The 15,810-nt window shown below is 43.4% G+C and overlaps 1 long non-coding RNA gene across 1 annotated transcript in view; it reads left to right on the forward strand.

Moving 5' to 3' along the window:
• Positions 1 to 15,460, forward strand: part of LOC144262041 (uncharacterized) — an 81,096-nt gene extending 65,636 nt beyond the window's left edge. The window contains exons 2-3 of the long non-coding RNA XR_013345485.1: positions 10,428 to 10,546; positions 14,435 to 15,460. This is a non-coding gene — a long non-coding RNA (uncharacterized LOC144262041). The remainder of the gene's footprint in view (positions 1 to 10,427; positions 10,547 to 14,434) is intronic.
• The last annotated feature ends 350 nt before the right edge of the window (positions 15,461 to 15,810 follow it).

The raw sequence follows: 15,810 nt of genomic DNA on the forward strand, positions 1-15,810 counted from the left end.
TACCGGATCTACTTCTATTGGTGAGAGAGACAAGCTTTTGAGTTTACACATAGCTCTTTTTCAGGTCCCTGTCTTTCTCACCAACAGCAGTTGGTCCAATAAAAGACATGATCTCACCTGCCTTGTCTCTAATATCCTGGGGCCAACACGGCTACACCAACATATCACACATACACACTTTGTCTTGTTGTTTTAACGTTCAGACTAACATGTATGGCCCTGATTCAGCGATGCAAGTTCAAGTAAGCATGTGTGTAATTTTAAGTACATGAGCAGTTTCATTGGCTTCAGTGGGACTGGTCACATGGTTAAAGTTATGCATGAGCCTAACGGCTTTTCTGAATGAGGGCCAGAGCACTCGGCACCTTGCAGGATTGAACTCTGCAACTTCTCTATTCTGGGTGGAAGGGCAGAGATGCTCAAGGGTGTGCTTGCTTATATTGCCCTCTTGTGGCTGGCCAAGAGAGTTTGCTGGCCTTAATACTGCTACAGCATTTCTGTACATAAAAGGTCCCTGTCCATACATCCTAGGTGCCCTTGTCATAACTTAAACTGTATTGCTGCATTACTATATTTATTATTTGTATTGTATTTTAATATAAACCACCACCAGTGAGCTAGACAATTTAAAAATCTTGAATGCCCCTCCTATTCCAACAATTCCCCACCCTTCAACTTTCTCTGCCCTCACCTCAGTTTTCAAATGCCTGGAGGAAAATGCTGAGACGTGCACAGGCTGAAATTGTGAACAAACAGCAACACTTGCCCCATAATCTCAGCCGTACAGAACGCAACGCCATCCACAGCCTCAGAAACAACTCTGACATTATAATCAAAGGGGCTGACAAAGGAGGTGCTGTAGTCATAATGAACAGGTTGGATTATGAACAGGAGGTTTCCAGGCAACTCTCCAACACCACATTCTACAGGCCACTATCCTCTGGTCCCACTGAGGAGTACCAAAAGAAACTACACCATCTGCTCAAGAAACTCCCTGCTATAGTATAGGAACAAATCTACACAGACACACCTCTAGAGCTCTGACCAGGGGTATTCTATTTGCTACCCAAGATCCATAAACCTGGAAACCCTGGACGCCCCATTATCTCAGGCATTGGCACTCTTACAGCACGATTATCTGGTTATTTGGACTCTCTCCTCAGACCCTACATTACCAGCACTCCTAGCTATCTTCGAGACACCACCGACTTCCTGAGGAACCTACAATGCATTGGTGATTTTCCTGAAAACACCATCCTGGCCACCATGGATGTAGAAGCTCTCTCTACCAACATTCCACACGAAGATGGACTACAAGCTGTCAGGAACAATATCCCTGATGAGGCCACAGCACACCTGGCAGCTGAACTTTGTGACTTTGTCCTCACCCACAATCATTTGAGATTTGGGACAATTTATACCTTCAAGTCAGCGGCACCGCTACGGGTTCCCGCATGGCCCCACTGTATGCCAACATTTTTATGGCTGACTTAGAACAATGCTTCCTCAGCTCTTGTCCCCTAGTGCTCCTCCTCTACTTGCGCTACATTGATGACATCTTCATCATATGGACCCACGGGAAGGAGGCCCTTGAAGAATTCCACCATGATTTCAACTATTTCCACCCCACCATCAATCTCAGCCTGGACCAGTCCACACAAGAGATCCACTTCCTGGACACTACAGTGCAAAGAAGTGATGGTCACATAAACACCACCCTATACCGGAAACCTACTGACCACTATACTTACCTACGTGCCTCCAGCTTCTATCCAGGACACATCATAAGATCCATTGTCTACAGCCAAGCCCTAAGATACAATCACATTTGCTCCAATCCCTCAGACAGAGACAAACACCTACAAGATCTTTATCAAGCATTCTTAAAACTACAATACCCACCTGGGGAAGTGAGGAAACAGACTGACAGAGCCAGGCGGGTACCCAGAAGTCACTTACTACAGGACAGGCCCAACAAAGAAAATAACAGAACACCACTGGGCATCACGTACAGCCCCCAGCTAAAACCTGTCCATCACATCATCAATGATCTACAACGTATCCTGGAAAATGATCCGTCACTCTCACAGACCTTGGGAGACAGGCCAGTCCTTGCTTACAGACAGCCCCCCAACCTGAAGCAAATACTCACCAGCAACTACACACCACACCACAGAAACACTAACCCAGGAGCCAATCACTGTAACAAACCCCGTTGCCTACTCTGTCCCCATATCTACTCTAGCGACACCATCAGAGGCTCATTCACCTGCACATCTACTAATGTGATATATGCAATGCCCCTCTGCCATGTACATTGGCCAAACCAGACAGTCTCTACGTAAAAGAATAAATGGACACAAATCAGACATCAGGAATGGTAAGATACAAAAGACAGTAGGAGAACACTTCAATCTCCCTGGACATTCTATAACAGATTTAAAAGTAGCCATACTTCAACAAAAAACCTTCTAAAACAGACTTCAAAGAGAAACTGCAGAGCTACAATTCATTTGCAAATTTAACACCATTAATTTGGGCTTGAATAGGGACTGGGAGTGGCTGGCTCACTACAAAAGCAATTTTCCCTCTCTTGGTATTGACATCTCGTCATCAATTATTGGGAGTGGACCGCATCCACCCTGATTGAATTGGGTCTGTCAACACTGGTTTTCCACTAGTAAGGTAACTCCCTTCTCTTCATGTGTCAGTATATTTATGCCTGCATCTGTAACTGAGAGTGGAATAGAAAGGAAATATCAGAAGGAAAACAAATTTTGCTATTGTTAGTTTGTTTCTGCTAATAACTGTGTCAGGATCAGTGGAACTGCAGTCAGAAGGCCCATGTTATCTGGAGGGACTGTTATTGATGGGACACCAGGGAATACAAGGAATTAGGCAGGAAGTAAGCGACGTAGTCATGTGAACAGAGCTGTATACAGAGGTTAATAAAGTTCCATTGATTCAACATAATCTGCATTTAGCTTTACTTTTTGTGAATGAGACAGCACCCACAAAGTGTTAGCACCTTTCCAGACATTCCTGAAAGGACAAAGTGCTTTGCCCATCATAGATGCTACCATGTTTGCATCTTTCTCATTGTTTTCCTTCTAATACTTCCCCAGTGGATATTGCCTAATGTTGGGTACAGCAATCAGTGCACTCTTACACGTTACATGGATTTAACTTTGCCTGCAGCAGTCAGTGCACAGAAACACAGGCACAATGCTTGGTTTTCACACATGTAAATAGTATATAGCATTTTGAAAATGTACTCCAAGGTTCCTAAAAGGAACTACAACAGAAGGACAACTGGGTTCAAAAAAGAATTAATAAGTTCATGGAGGATAGGTTCGTCAAGGTGGTGAGGGGTGCATGGGGTTGCAACCCCATGCACTGGGTGTCCCTAAACCGCCGACTGCCAAAAGCTGGGACTGGACGACAGGATGAATCGCTTGAAATTGTCTTGTTTTGTTAATTCCCGCTGAAGCGTCTGACGTTGGCCTCTGTTGAAAGACAGGATACTGGGCTGGATGGACCATTGGTCTGACCCAATATAGTTATTCTTATGTTCTTTTGTTCTAAAAAAAATCAAAGCAGACTTTTGTGTCAGTTAAATCGTCTGAAAAGGAGAGGTAATTTTATTTGTTTCCTACACTGAGGGGGCAATAAATACAAATGTGTTTAATGAGGCCCAACCTTGACTATATTGTTCTCAATAAAACCTTTTATTCAACATAGCCTCCACTTAATGGAAATTGTGTTAGCAAACAGCCAGTCCCAGGGTCATAATGTCTATAAAGTAGCTGTCGCTTTCAGACTGACTTTACCCAGTCAGAGTCAAGCAAGGTTAAAAAAATGGAATATTAAAGAGCTGATTGTGTCACACATCAGCCACTCTGTGATAACCATCTGAAGTTTAATGTTTTTAAATTAATCCTCATTCATGCCTCTCTGATAAAGGATATTGTCTCTTCCATCTTTTATAGATGCACACATAAGCATGTGCACACACACACACACAAAAGGATTATTTGATATAACATAACAAACACCATTTGCAATTCAAGTAATTTAGACCCTAGATGATATGTTTCTTAACTGCTTGCCTGCTGCATCATATATTAGGTAAATGGTGAAAATGACACACATAGTACTGATATTAAGCCATAAAATACAGGGGGCTATGATATTTATATCAGTATAAATCAGGAGTAACTCTACTGAAGTCAGCAGAGTGACACGATGGTATAAAACCATGAGATGACATATGAAAAATCAGACTGGATTTTACTAGGCTAGAGGTAACATTATCGCTCTGATCTCTAAAATGCGGTCAGGCAAAGCTCATGCTTCATGTTATAAATTCATTACCACAGGGATCAGAAAAGCATTTTTCCCTCCAGAAATATCATTGCACAATTGGCCAAATACATTGCTTTTGGGGATTTTTTAAATTTGCTTTTCTATGAAGCATCAAATGTTGGCAAGTACCAGAGACAGGCAATGGAATTACTGCATCAGTTTTTGGATCTGGTTTATAGCAAATCTTATATATCTGTGCTCTCGAGCAGGGATACTGGAACAATTTGTATAGTGGGGGGTGCTGAGAGCCATTGAACCAAACTGTAAAACCTGTATACGACGGAAACCACTTCAAACCAGGGGGAGCGGGAGCACCGCTAGTTCCAGCACGTAACCTTTCAAGTAGCTTTGAGCTCTTTCACGGTACAGAGACCCCTTTCTTCAGATATTAATAATTTGCTGCTTGATTCTGAGCCTGTATCCCGTACTCTTCTCTCATCCCATCTGATTTCATTGTTTCTAGATAATGTCAAGGTGAGTGAAGTAATATCTCTTATTGGACCAACTTCTGTTGGTGAGAGAGAGAAGCTTTTGAGCTTACAGAGCTCTTCTTCAGGTCTGTGTAGGCTCAAAAGCTTGTCTCTTTCAGCAACAGAAATTGGTCCAATAAAAGATATGTTACTTCACTGACCCTGTCTTTCTAATATCCTGGGACCGACACATCTACAACACCACTGCATAGATAATGTTCATCACACTAGCCTATCTGAGGGGCTTGAGAGAGAACCAGGTGTCTCAAACTTTCTTGTCTTCTGGTATGAATCTAACTTCTCTCTTTTAAACTTTGCATTTGATCACAACCTGATGATGGAGTAACTCAGAATATGCTGTAGATTTAATATATTGTCCAATAAGTTATTTTCCATGCAAAACTAACCAGCCACACGCTTCCTGAATCTGGGATCATCTACTTACTCCCATTCTTCAACCCTCCACCTATGCGTCTGCCAGCTCAGTCCTGTTTTCCAGCCTTGACCACCTCTTTCTCCTCTGTGTGATTCTCCAGAGCTCTCTCACTGGTGCCACCACATGAGTTTGTACCTCTTTCCCCCTCCTTCAAAACCATTGACTCACGATCTGTAAATCACTCCCTAAAACCTTCCTTTCCTTTCAGCTTGAATCAAATCTCGAAGTTTTTAGTCAGTGTTACCTGGCCTTTACTTGTTTGGATTTTCCTATTGGGTTCAATGGGCTAGATTCAGCTGTGGGTTACACCAGCTCCTTCCAGCATAACTCCAGGCAGAGGGTCCAGAGTAACAGAAAGGTGCCAAAAGGGGAAGTTGTGGAGCCACAACATCTTTCCTACCAGGGGCTGCAGGCAGCCAGTGCCACCCAAAAATTGCATGGATCTAACCACAGAGTGAGTTATTCTAGAGCAGGCTGAGGACGTACTGTCAGTGCATCACCTCAACAACCTTCACTGGCAGGCTTCTAAGGAGCCCTGCAATTGTTAAAGCTTCCCTTCCCTGGCAGAAACCCAAAGGGAGGCCAGGTGTCAGTAACATTGCCTTTCCTACCTCTGGTGACTTCCCCATAAGGCACAGCAGACCAGGTTAGGACAAGAGGTTTAACTTCTCAGAAAGAGGAAAGCCTGACCCCAGGGGAGTTTTGACTGAGTAAAGACGTCAGGATTTGGCTGCTTCTGCCTATCTGTCTCTCATGCATTTTGTAATTCTCTGCATGAAGAACGATGATATAAAAATGAACAGCATTGTATTATCCAGCATGATCTGTTCCTTTCATAGGATGTTTGATACTTTTGTAGTATTGTATCTGAAACCATGAACGGCATTGCCAAAGGATTGCTGGAAGCAAAAAACAAACAAACCCGGATGAGGCAAGTTGCCATCTCTTAAAAACCTTGACACAAGACAAACACTTGCTTTGCATGAAAACTCTTCAAACGCACCAAGCAATAGCTGAGCTCTTTACCTTATTCTCAAAAGGAGGCACTTTCTCTTTACCTCCAAAGTAAGAATCTTAAAGTTCTAAAAATATCTAGAGGACAAAGTTGAATGGAAAAATTATCTGTTAAAATATGTGAAAAAGAGGAACAGGTTTCTTTGCAGGAAAAACATCCTATGATGATGATCTATCAAGCAGCCCTAAGTAAGGCATGAACAGTACCTACACTGTGTCATATAGGTTGTCAATATCTCATAATTGATGCTAAAATCTCAGAGCAGGGACTGCCTATGACACCCCAGGGTGCAATCCAGACCAGTGAGGGACTGTATCACCACCTGCCTTGCAACCTGAGGTGTCTCACAATGCTTAGGGTGAAGATCCCAACCTGGGCCGTTCACAGTCAGCCAAACAGCATGCAGGTCTCATCCTGAGTGTCTGTGTGGAGCCACAGCCCTGCTTTATCAACTCTGACCCCAGCAGCCTGTCAGCAACACACCAGTCATACTCTGGCTTCCAGCAGCCTTGGTTACCAATTGTAGGGTAGCCCCAACCGCACTCCCTGACTTAGTCATTCTCCCCTCCACCCAAAGTAAGCCCTCTCTGGACAATCCAGATACATTAGGTCTGTTGCCTCTCTAAGAGGATCAACATACAGCAGTCTGCTACTATAAATGGAATTACCCAAACAATTCACAACACTGGATTAGTTGTAATTAAAGAATAAAACAAGTTTATTTCACTACAAGGAGGTTTTAAGTATAAGGCATTAAAGTCAGAAATGGTTACAAGAGAAATAAAGATAAATGCTTCCTTGTACTAAACTTAACAAACTAGACATGGGTCAAGGTGAAGTCCCTTACCACGTGTTTCCAGTAGCATTGCTGACCAAATTATCAAGCCAGGATCTGTTCCCAAAGTCCAACGACTGTTCCTTTTGTCTTCTTAGGTGAAAAGGACAGAGATGGATAGGGAGAGATAACTTGGGGTGTTTTTGCCCCTCGCTTTTATAGTTCAGTTCCCATTTGGAATGCATTTTCCTGAGGTTAAAGTTCATTCAAACAGTAGAGAAGGCAACATGGTGTCTGGTGGTGAAAGAGGATGCACGCTGTTTCTTCTCACCTCTGTTTGCTGACAAGCAGCTTTTCCCTGTCTTCCCCCTCTTGCTATCTGAGAACGCTGTTTACAACTTATATGTAAACTGAAGTAAACACATTTCTTTGTTTAGGACCTTCTTGATCAGTCCTGCCTAAACGGGGCTATGAGGCTTTGAACATGTGCCACCAACATCATTTAGGGGAAATCCATAACTTTACATATAATACTGCTACACACATTTTATCATGATACTATTGACCAACAGTGAGTTATTAGTTTTTAAATGATACCTCACAAGGCATATTTTGTACAAAGATTATTACAGTGGTGTGTAGGGTATGAATACAGGGGGGCATTCGATCATACTGGTTTTATACATGTTTGTACAGCACTGGCACCAATGGGACCCGGATCCTGACTGAGGCCAGTGGGTGCTATTGCAATACTGTACTGCTGCTTAATTATCTGAGTTAAAAATTAACATGTTTATTTAAAGACATTTAAAGACATTCAAAATGTTTGACTTTCTGTGGTGCCCAGTGTGGGCCTAACTCTGCTTCCATTGAGGTCAATGAGAGTTTTATTATTGGCTTCAGTGGGAGCAAAGTTAGGCTGCTGCTGAGTGCTTTTGTAAATCCCACCTGCAGTGTACAAGAAGTGTACAGTGTCACTGTAGAGGGCCTCCCTGTCTTTTACTGCACTTGCCACCAGAATCCTTACTGAGCAGCACCACATACAGGTAGCTAGGTCTGCAAGTTTGAATATAATAAGTAAATTCAGTTATTGGAACCCAACTGTGTCCATGTAGTTTCCTCATATTTCTAATGCTGTGCAGCATGAAGACATGACCACACCCATTGTCTTTTTTGTCACATGTGAGACTACACAGCTGAATGAGCTAATAGGAAAGGTGATGTCATGTTGACAGTAGACCTGTGTCAGGATAAAGAAAACATGGAGGCAAACAATATCTGGAGCTGTCACTACTCACATGCATATTATGCACCCATGCATCTCTTCAGGTATATGGTACTGCTACAGGGCTCTCAGAACAGCATAGGCCAGATTCTCTTGAAGGCATCAGCTTGTATTGGTGCAGAACTGCTTGATCCCAGTGGAGTTCCAAGAGGTTGGGAAGGAGTATGCAGCCCTGAGGCACAGAATTCCCAGGTGTTTAAAGGGACTGTGCCTGCTGGACCAATCCCTTAGCTTTTCCTGGCTGGTGTGATGGTGGTCCCACAATGGTCTCATTTTCTCTCCACCCCTCCTTGCCCCTTTGGGCTGACTTGTATCCCGGCAAATGTTAGGAGAGAGAGTGATCATGGACAGCGCGTGACTCCTCCATCTGGGGAGGCTGTGCGCACCTGGATTGTGCCCCCGCCCTGAGGCCTGCCCCTGCTCAGCAGCTTCCCCCAAAGCCCTGCCCACACTCCAACCCTGGCCCCACTCGGCCCCCTCCCCAAGACCCCCTCCAGCCACCACTTGCCCCTCTTTGCCCCCTCTCCCAGGCCCCCCCTTTCCGCCTACTGGCCAGCCGATCACTCACTGCTTGCACACCTCTTTGCCCCCTCCCCTGGCCCTCCTCGCCCGTCACTTCTACCTCTTCACTCCCCACCCCCCAGGCTGCCCCCACCTGCCTGCCAGCTGCTCACTGCTTGTGTGCACACTCCTCTTCCCACTCTCCTCTGGTCCCCCCACTTGACTGTGGGCCAGAGGTCTGGCTGCCCGCTCACTGCTCGTGTGTGCCTCTTCACCCACTCCCAAGAGGCCCCCATGTGGGCAGAGCAGGGACGGGGGAAGAGAACAAGCAGGAGTGGGGCCTCAGGGCAGAGTGTGGGCGGGGCCACGCTGGGCTGCGCACCCTTTCGGCAGTGGTGTGATCCGCAGGCAGTGGGCCAGCTGTTTGGGGAGGCTTAGCCTCCCTTGGCCTCCTATACCCAATGCCTATGATTGTGGTTATGTCTGACCCTTCAGTCCTCTGTGCACCGTCTGGCCCATAGAGATTTTGCTTTTAAAATCACTGAGCAACGTTGAGCCATAAATCCAAATATCCTTATTTTGCTGGATTTGCGTTACAATATCAATTTTGCAGTTTAATTTGAATCAGCTCATGAATGTACCACTCGCAATTCATGGTGAAATAAGCTTGATGTTTCGTCACTGTAATGATGTTTTATCTCTCCATATTACTTACACATTAAAAGGGCAAACTATCCAACTGGGTATATGTACTGTACTTCTCCAGCCATGAAGGACACATTTGCTATGAACACTTCTTGAGCCATATGGCTTTTTCGGGCTTGTTAAGCTCTCAAGTCAAAGAGCAGCACTTCCCCCTCCTTCCCTCCCTAAAAAGAGCATTTTGGTTAACATGGGCATGAATAATACCTTTTCACTTCCTCTTTATTTGCTCCATCTTTAATCTTCCTGAGATGATTAACAGTTTTAAGAGCTACATTCCCAAAGCAAAAGAATAACCAGCTTAAAGGAGTCCAAAGAAGGGCAAAATATATTTTTTCTCTGTAATTTTAAGTTTTCTTTTCCAATAGACTTTATGCTCAGAAGCAGATAGCGTTTTCTTTGCATAAGAAATTACTGAGCTCTCTCTTTTTGGACACATCTGAATTAACCATGATCTTATGCCAAGATCAGAGGCAAAGGTACTGAGGCTGAGTGGAAGTTCAAAATGTAGAAATCTCAATGCTGGAGAAGTCTGTGAATTCAATCTTTCTTTATTAAATTTGAAAAATGTCTTGGTATCCCATGGTCTTCAGAGAAAATGTTTTTAGTCACTTGTTTGTCGAAATGTTTTTTTCCCTGATGGCATTACTACAGAGTGAAGCAAGATAATAAAAAAATAACCTAATATTATAAAGTGTTGTTGGTAGAGCTATTCCACAGGTAGCTGCTGTGATAGAAGGATGCGTATTCATTATTTATACCGCAAAGCATTGTTTCCCTGAAGTATTTCTCTTTAGTCCATAAAAACTGGCATTTCCTTCAGCGCGTGCTAATCCAGCTTCATAAATTTGTTTTATGCCTTCTTTTGTGTTTTCCAGGCACCACTGCATAGAGAGCTGCTATCAAAACTTTATCAATCTACAAGAAGCCTGATGTAGTGAGATACTCTGCTGGTGCTAGGAAGCTGAGCGAGTCATTGATGCAAGAAAGGATCCAGGTCTGGTCCTGCTATAGAGTACAACATTCAGACAGTAATAACCTACACAAAGGCCTGCCTACCAAATTTTGGGATTACAGCAGAACAAGTGCTGAAGTCTATGAACTTGTTGTTATGGCTATTTTTGTTCACTAACCCTTTGAACACCACACAGTGCACGCATCCAGGATTTCAGGCAGGACCTATTGTGCTGCAAACTGGTGTAGTGAGTTCAGCAACGGCAAGACCGTTTCTTGTCCAGGAAGTCGCCTCCCCCATTCTCTCCCCGGCTTAGATGTTTATACTTGGGTTTAAGGTGCTCAGTTTATAACTAAAGAAACAAAAGGTTCTTCCTTGAACACAAAAATCCCAGCTTAAGCTGCACACCAGCCCTTTAACAACTGGTTAGGGAGTTTGGCTTCTGTGACCACCAGCTAGCTGCCTTTATAGGGTTCCCAGCCTTCAGTCCCCAGCCCTGCTTCGTTAGTCCGCTTTGTACACTTGTGCAAGGTCTGAGCAGGGAGTTAACTCCCTGCCATGTGGTATTCAGACAGGGCCTGGGCAAGCCACCCTATGGAACTCCAGTGGGACAGGAGGCTGTACTGAGACAGGAGAGCTGTACTGGATGCTACTTCTGTTTGTGCGTGTGGGTGATCAATAAGGCAGATGAACTGTGAAAACTTTGTAATGCAGCAAACAAGGTTCGTTAAGGGGGTTGAAATGCTACTCGAAGTGAATCTACTGTACATACATAAGTTAACTTATAAATGAAGTTCTGAGAAGTTGATCACCAAATATAACCTTAAATTAATATAAACCCTGTCAACTTTAGCAGAGCATAATGGGAAAATTCTGCCTTCAAACAGGTAAATTCTATGCCAACTTAGCCCAGGGCTACACCACAAAATTTTGTTGGCATAATTATATCAGTCAGGGGTGTGGAAATAACACATTCCTGACTAACATGGCTTTCCTGGCGAAAACCACTTTGTAGATGCAGCATTACGAGCAAAGGAGTCCTTTTCCCAGTATAACTTATGTTTTAGGGGAGGTGGTATAACTATGCTGTCACAATACCTCTTTTTGCCACTATGAGCTGCATCTCCTCTAGGGGGCTCTGTTGGTGTAAGTATGTCTGCTGTAATGTAGCCTAGCCCTTATGTTCTTTGCAATCCCAGTAAAATCAATAGGGTTGCATGGGGGTATTTGCTAGTGCTTTTCTCACTGAGAAAAACAGGGAAAATCAGAGTTAGGGCTGTCCCTTTCTTCCTGCCCTCACTCCCACCTCCTAATGTACAACAGGGATAATGATATTGACCCATCATTGTAAAGTACTTTGACGTCTCCTGTTAAAATAGTCTTATTGTGTGGTACCTTGGAATAACAATGGTTAGTCTGTGTTACTAGATCTATGGAAATGTTGGTATATAAGACCTATTGCCAAAACTCTTGGCTTTTAGTTCCGGAATATTCATATTAGAAAAACGATGGTGCACTAGAATTAGGTCAGAGGAGCAGTTGTGATGACAGACGAGTGTCCCAATTAATGAGATATCAATGATAGCAGAAGTTGAGGTTTTTCTTCTAAAAGGAAGCCTTGAGAAATATTAAATGGACAACATGAAAAAAAATCCATAGGAAATCATATAGATTTATGTATGTTACTGTTTATGCACTTTAATTACAGTGGTATTTAAAATGAACAGAAATGGCACTTTGATTGTGCTGTAACTGCACTTTTATTATTTGTATTTGAATATATTAGAAAACAGTTAAAGCTGCTCTGTGTTGTAGGAGCCCAATTCATCCACTTAGACATTTAAGAAATTGAATGTAAAGAATAATTTCAGAGCTTCATCATTCTCAGCTCTGCTGACAATGGCTCTTTAATTCCATCTCAGTGTCAGATAAAATTGCAAAAGGAAATCTCCTCTCAGCCATCTCTATTATCTGGGGCAAATTTGCAAAGATGTCCCAGTAAAATGGACTTCCCAGGCACCTCACATTTTTAAGCCGACATCTCTATTATGATTATGTGACATGGAGTGTATTTACAAATCTGACTCATGCAAAATGCTGCCATAATCATACACAACTACTTACTGCTGGGTTCTTACACCTTTCCCTAAAGTATATGATGCTGGCCACTGTCGCAGATCTGACACTGGACTAGAGGCACCTCAAGTCTGATCCAGTCTGACAATTCCTATATTCCTAAACCACTATTTTCGATGTGGGGTGTAATACAGGAGGGCCAGGGAGAGTGCTAGAGGGGAAATATATAAGGTCAAGGCTAATTAAGGCATGGTTCCCTGTAGACTAGGGAAGGTGGCTGTAGGTTAATTGGAGCACCTGCAGTCAATTAAGGCCCTGTTAGGAACCTAATAAAACCCCGCTGCAGGCAGAGGATGGACAGATGGATGGACTGGAGCTTGGAGGTGTGCTGTGAGACTTGGAAAATCAGAGAACTGAAGTAAGGGGGACCCTGCCCCAGTAGGGGAGGGAGACTCCCTTCCCCAGCACCTAAGGACTGCAGGTACCCCACCCAAGGGGGAAGAGGGTAAGAACCTGCAGGGGTTGAGAGGGGCTTGGGCTCAGAGTGAGGAGCAAACCCAAACCCCTCCCCTGCTTTCCTCCTTTACCACCTTCCTGGGTCACTAGCGGGGCCACTGATGCCCCAAGAACAGGGGCAAATGGTGGCATCTTAGCTCCCCACCAAGAAAAGTGCAGGACCCACCAGACTAACATCAGCCTCCTTTCACAGGGGGTAAAACTGAGAATTCCTATTGTTTATCCATTTTCATAGAGGCATTTAGTCCATCTCATAAGGACTACACTGATGTTTGTATAGTGCTAATTTTTTAAACAGAATATCTGCTTACAGTGAATGTACAGTAAAATATTTTATCAGAACTGCTATCTCTGGGTGCCACCAAGGTACCTCCAATATAGACTAATCTATAATAGGTACTTGCTCAGGGATAGACCATTAGACCCTTTTTCAGCAAGATGCTTAAGAATGTGCCTAACTTTGGTTCCACTGAAATCAGTGTGTCTACTCATTTGCTTAAGCATCTTGCTGAACTGGGTCTTTACCTTTTGACCTGATTTTTATTCAGATACATTTTCAGGAATTGCCTATCTTAAATATTATTTTGGTGGGGCATAGGTTCAGAATCCCTTTATTTTCAGTATCCTGCAGCCTTCTTTTCTCTCAAAATGGCTAAATCCAAACATTTTCATCTTGTCTGCCCCATGCTTCTAATAAGGTGTGTGTGTGACCTACTCAGCTTCCTTGTAAAACTTGTTTAAAACCTGCTTTCAGCACTATGGCGCCTTACTTGGTTGAAGCTGTTGCTCCTAAAGTTCTGTGAGAGTTGGGTGGGGCAGGGCAGGGCTGGGCATGTAGGGTCTTTCCTTGAATCTCAGAATACTTACTGGTTTGCTGCTATCCCTGCCATTTTTATCAGTTTCTCAGTATTGAGTTATTCCGTATACACTTGTTAAGTTGGCAATGAGTGACATTTGTTCCAGGCCTCCTAGAATCCACTGTCATCTGAGAACTGCTAGGGCCTGACTAATAACGGTCTCTTTCATATGCTTCCACATACCCACGCCCTCTTTTCTTTGGTGGAAAATGGGTATTGTCTAAAATGATCAGAGCAGATACCTATCAGATACTCTGTCTTTAAGTCACTGAAGGAACATGATGGGCTGCCATTATTATTATATCAGGTCTTCATGTCATCCAGACCCAATGCAATGCCAGTGGAATTATTGCGGTTAAACTATAACAAGTTATCAGCTTCCTCTTGCAGAACAGATACAATCTTTATGGTGCTGCTAATGGACAATGTTGTCAATGTTTTTGAAAGTTAAATAATTCATCTGTCTCTCCTCCTCATGAAGGTGTCCTCCGTGTGTCGGAAGAGTCTGGAGAATCCTTATCAATTTTTCCAACTTTAAATTTCCGTCTCCTGAAGCGCTACGTCAAAGGTACCAGACTTCAGCACAGTGGAACTCAATGAGTCTCCCTTTGCAGACCGACAGGGTAAAAATTTCAAAAATGCCTAAAGCCATTTTCAAAAGTGACTTAGGAGCATATCTCTCTTTCAAAGTTAGTGGGATTTAGGCTCCTAAATTCAAACACCACTTTTGAAAATGGGACTTGGGCCTTGTTTGCACTTAAAATCTTTGCTGGCATAGGTATGCAGGCAAAACCCTGCTAGTGTAGGTATAAGTTATACCAGCAAAAAAGTGCTTTTCCCAGTATAGCTTCTACTGGCTCTGTGAGTGAAATAAGTTATACCAACAGAAGCCAAACACACAGACACACAAAATCACTCCCCTAATCAACATTGCTATGTCAGTAAAACTTTTAAGTGTTAACCTTGTTAGGCTCCTAAGTGATTTGGTGCTTCTGAAAATGTTACCATCAGTTTTTGTTGTAATGGTAATTTTATAGTAAACGTTATAGTGATGTTATAGGTTGTAATTTCATGTATATAGTTATGAGGCTGAAAATGTGTCCTCATGGCTTAAAGCAAGCCTAGGCAAAAACTCTCCAGAAGTAGAGGGGCAGTTCACACCTCATCAGGGCATGTATGGGACAAGCCCAGCCCAGCCTCACAGGAACAAGGACACTGGCCTAGGCAACAACAAAGGATCTGTTGGACTCTGGAGTGAGTCACCCCCCTTCCTTTAGTCAGCTTGGGACTGCGATGCGGTAATGCTCACCTGACTCTGAGGGGGGTGGGGCCAAAGCCAAGAGGGAAGGAAGAACATAATAAAAAGGAGAGACATTTGCCATGCTCTTCCTCTCTCTTCCACCCACATCTACAGACACCACACTAAGCGACTGAAGCACTGATCAAAGGGAAGAGCCTGGCTGAATGGCAACCAGCCAGCCTGTGGTGAGAAGCATCTAAGTTTGAAAGGGCATTGAAAGTGTTAAGATCAGCTTAGAATGCGTTTTGCTTTCATTTCATTTGACCAAATCAGACTTGTTATGCTTTGACTTATAATCACTTAAAATCTATCTTTGTAGTTAATAAATTTATTTGTTTGTTCTACCTGAAGCAGTGCGTTTGGTTTAAAGTGTGTCAGAGACTCCCCTTGGGATAACAAACCTGGTGCATATCAATTTCTTTGTTAAATTGATGAACTCATATAAGCTTGCAGTGTCCAGTGAGCATAACTGGATACTGCAAGATAGAGGTTCCTAGAGTTGTGTCTGGGACCGGAGATATTGGCTCGTGTCATTCAGTTGCACAATCCAAGGAGCA

Source organism: Eretmochelys imbricata, chromosome 3, assembly GCF_965152235.1.
Source record: "Eretmochelys imbricata isolate rEreImb1 chromosome 3, rEreImb1.hap1, whole genome shotgun sequence".
Taxonomy (NCBI): Eukaryota; Metazoa; Chordata; order Testudines; family Cheloniidae; genus Eretmochelys; species Eretmochelys imbricata.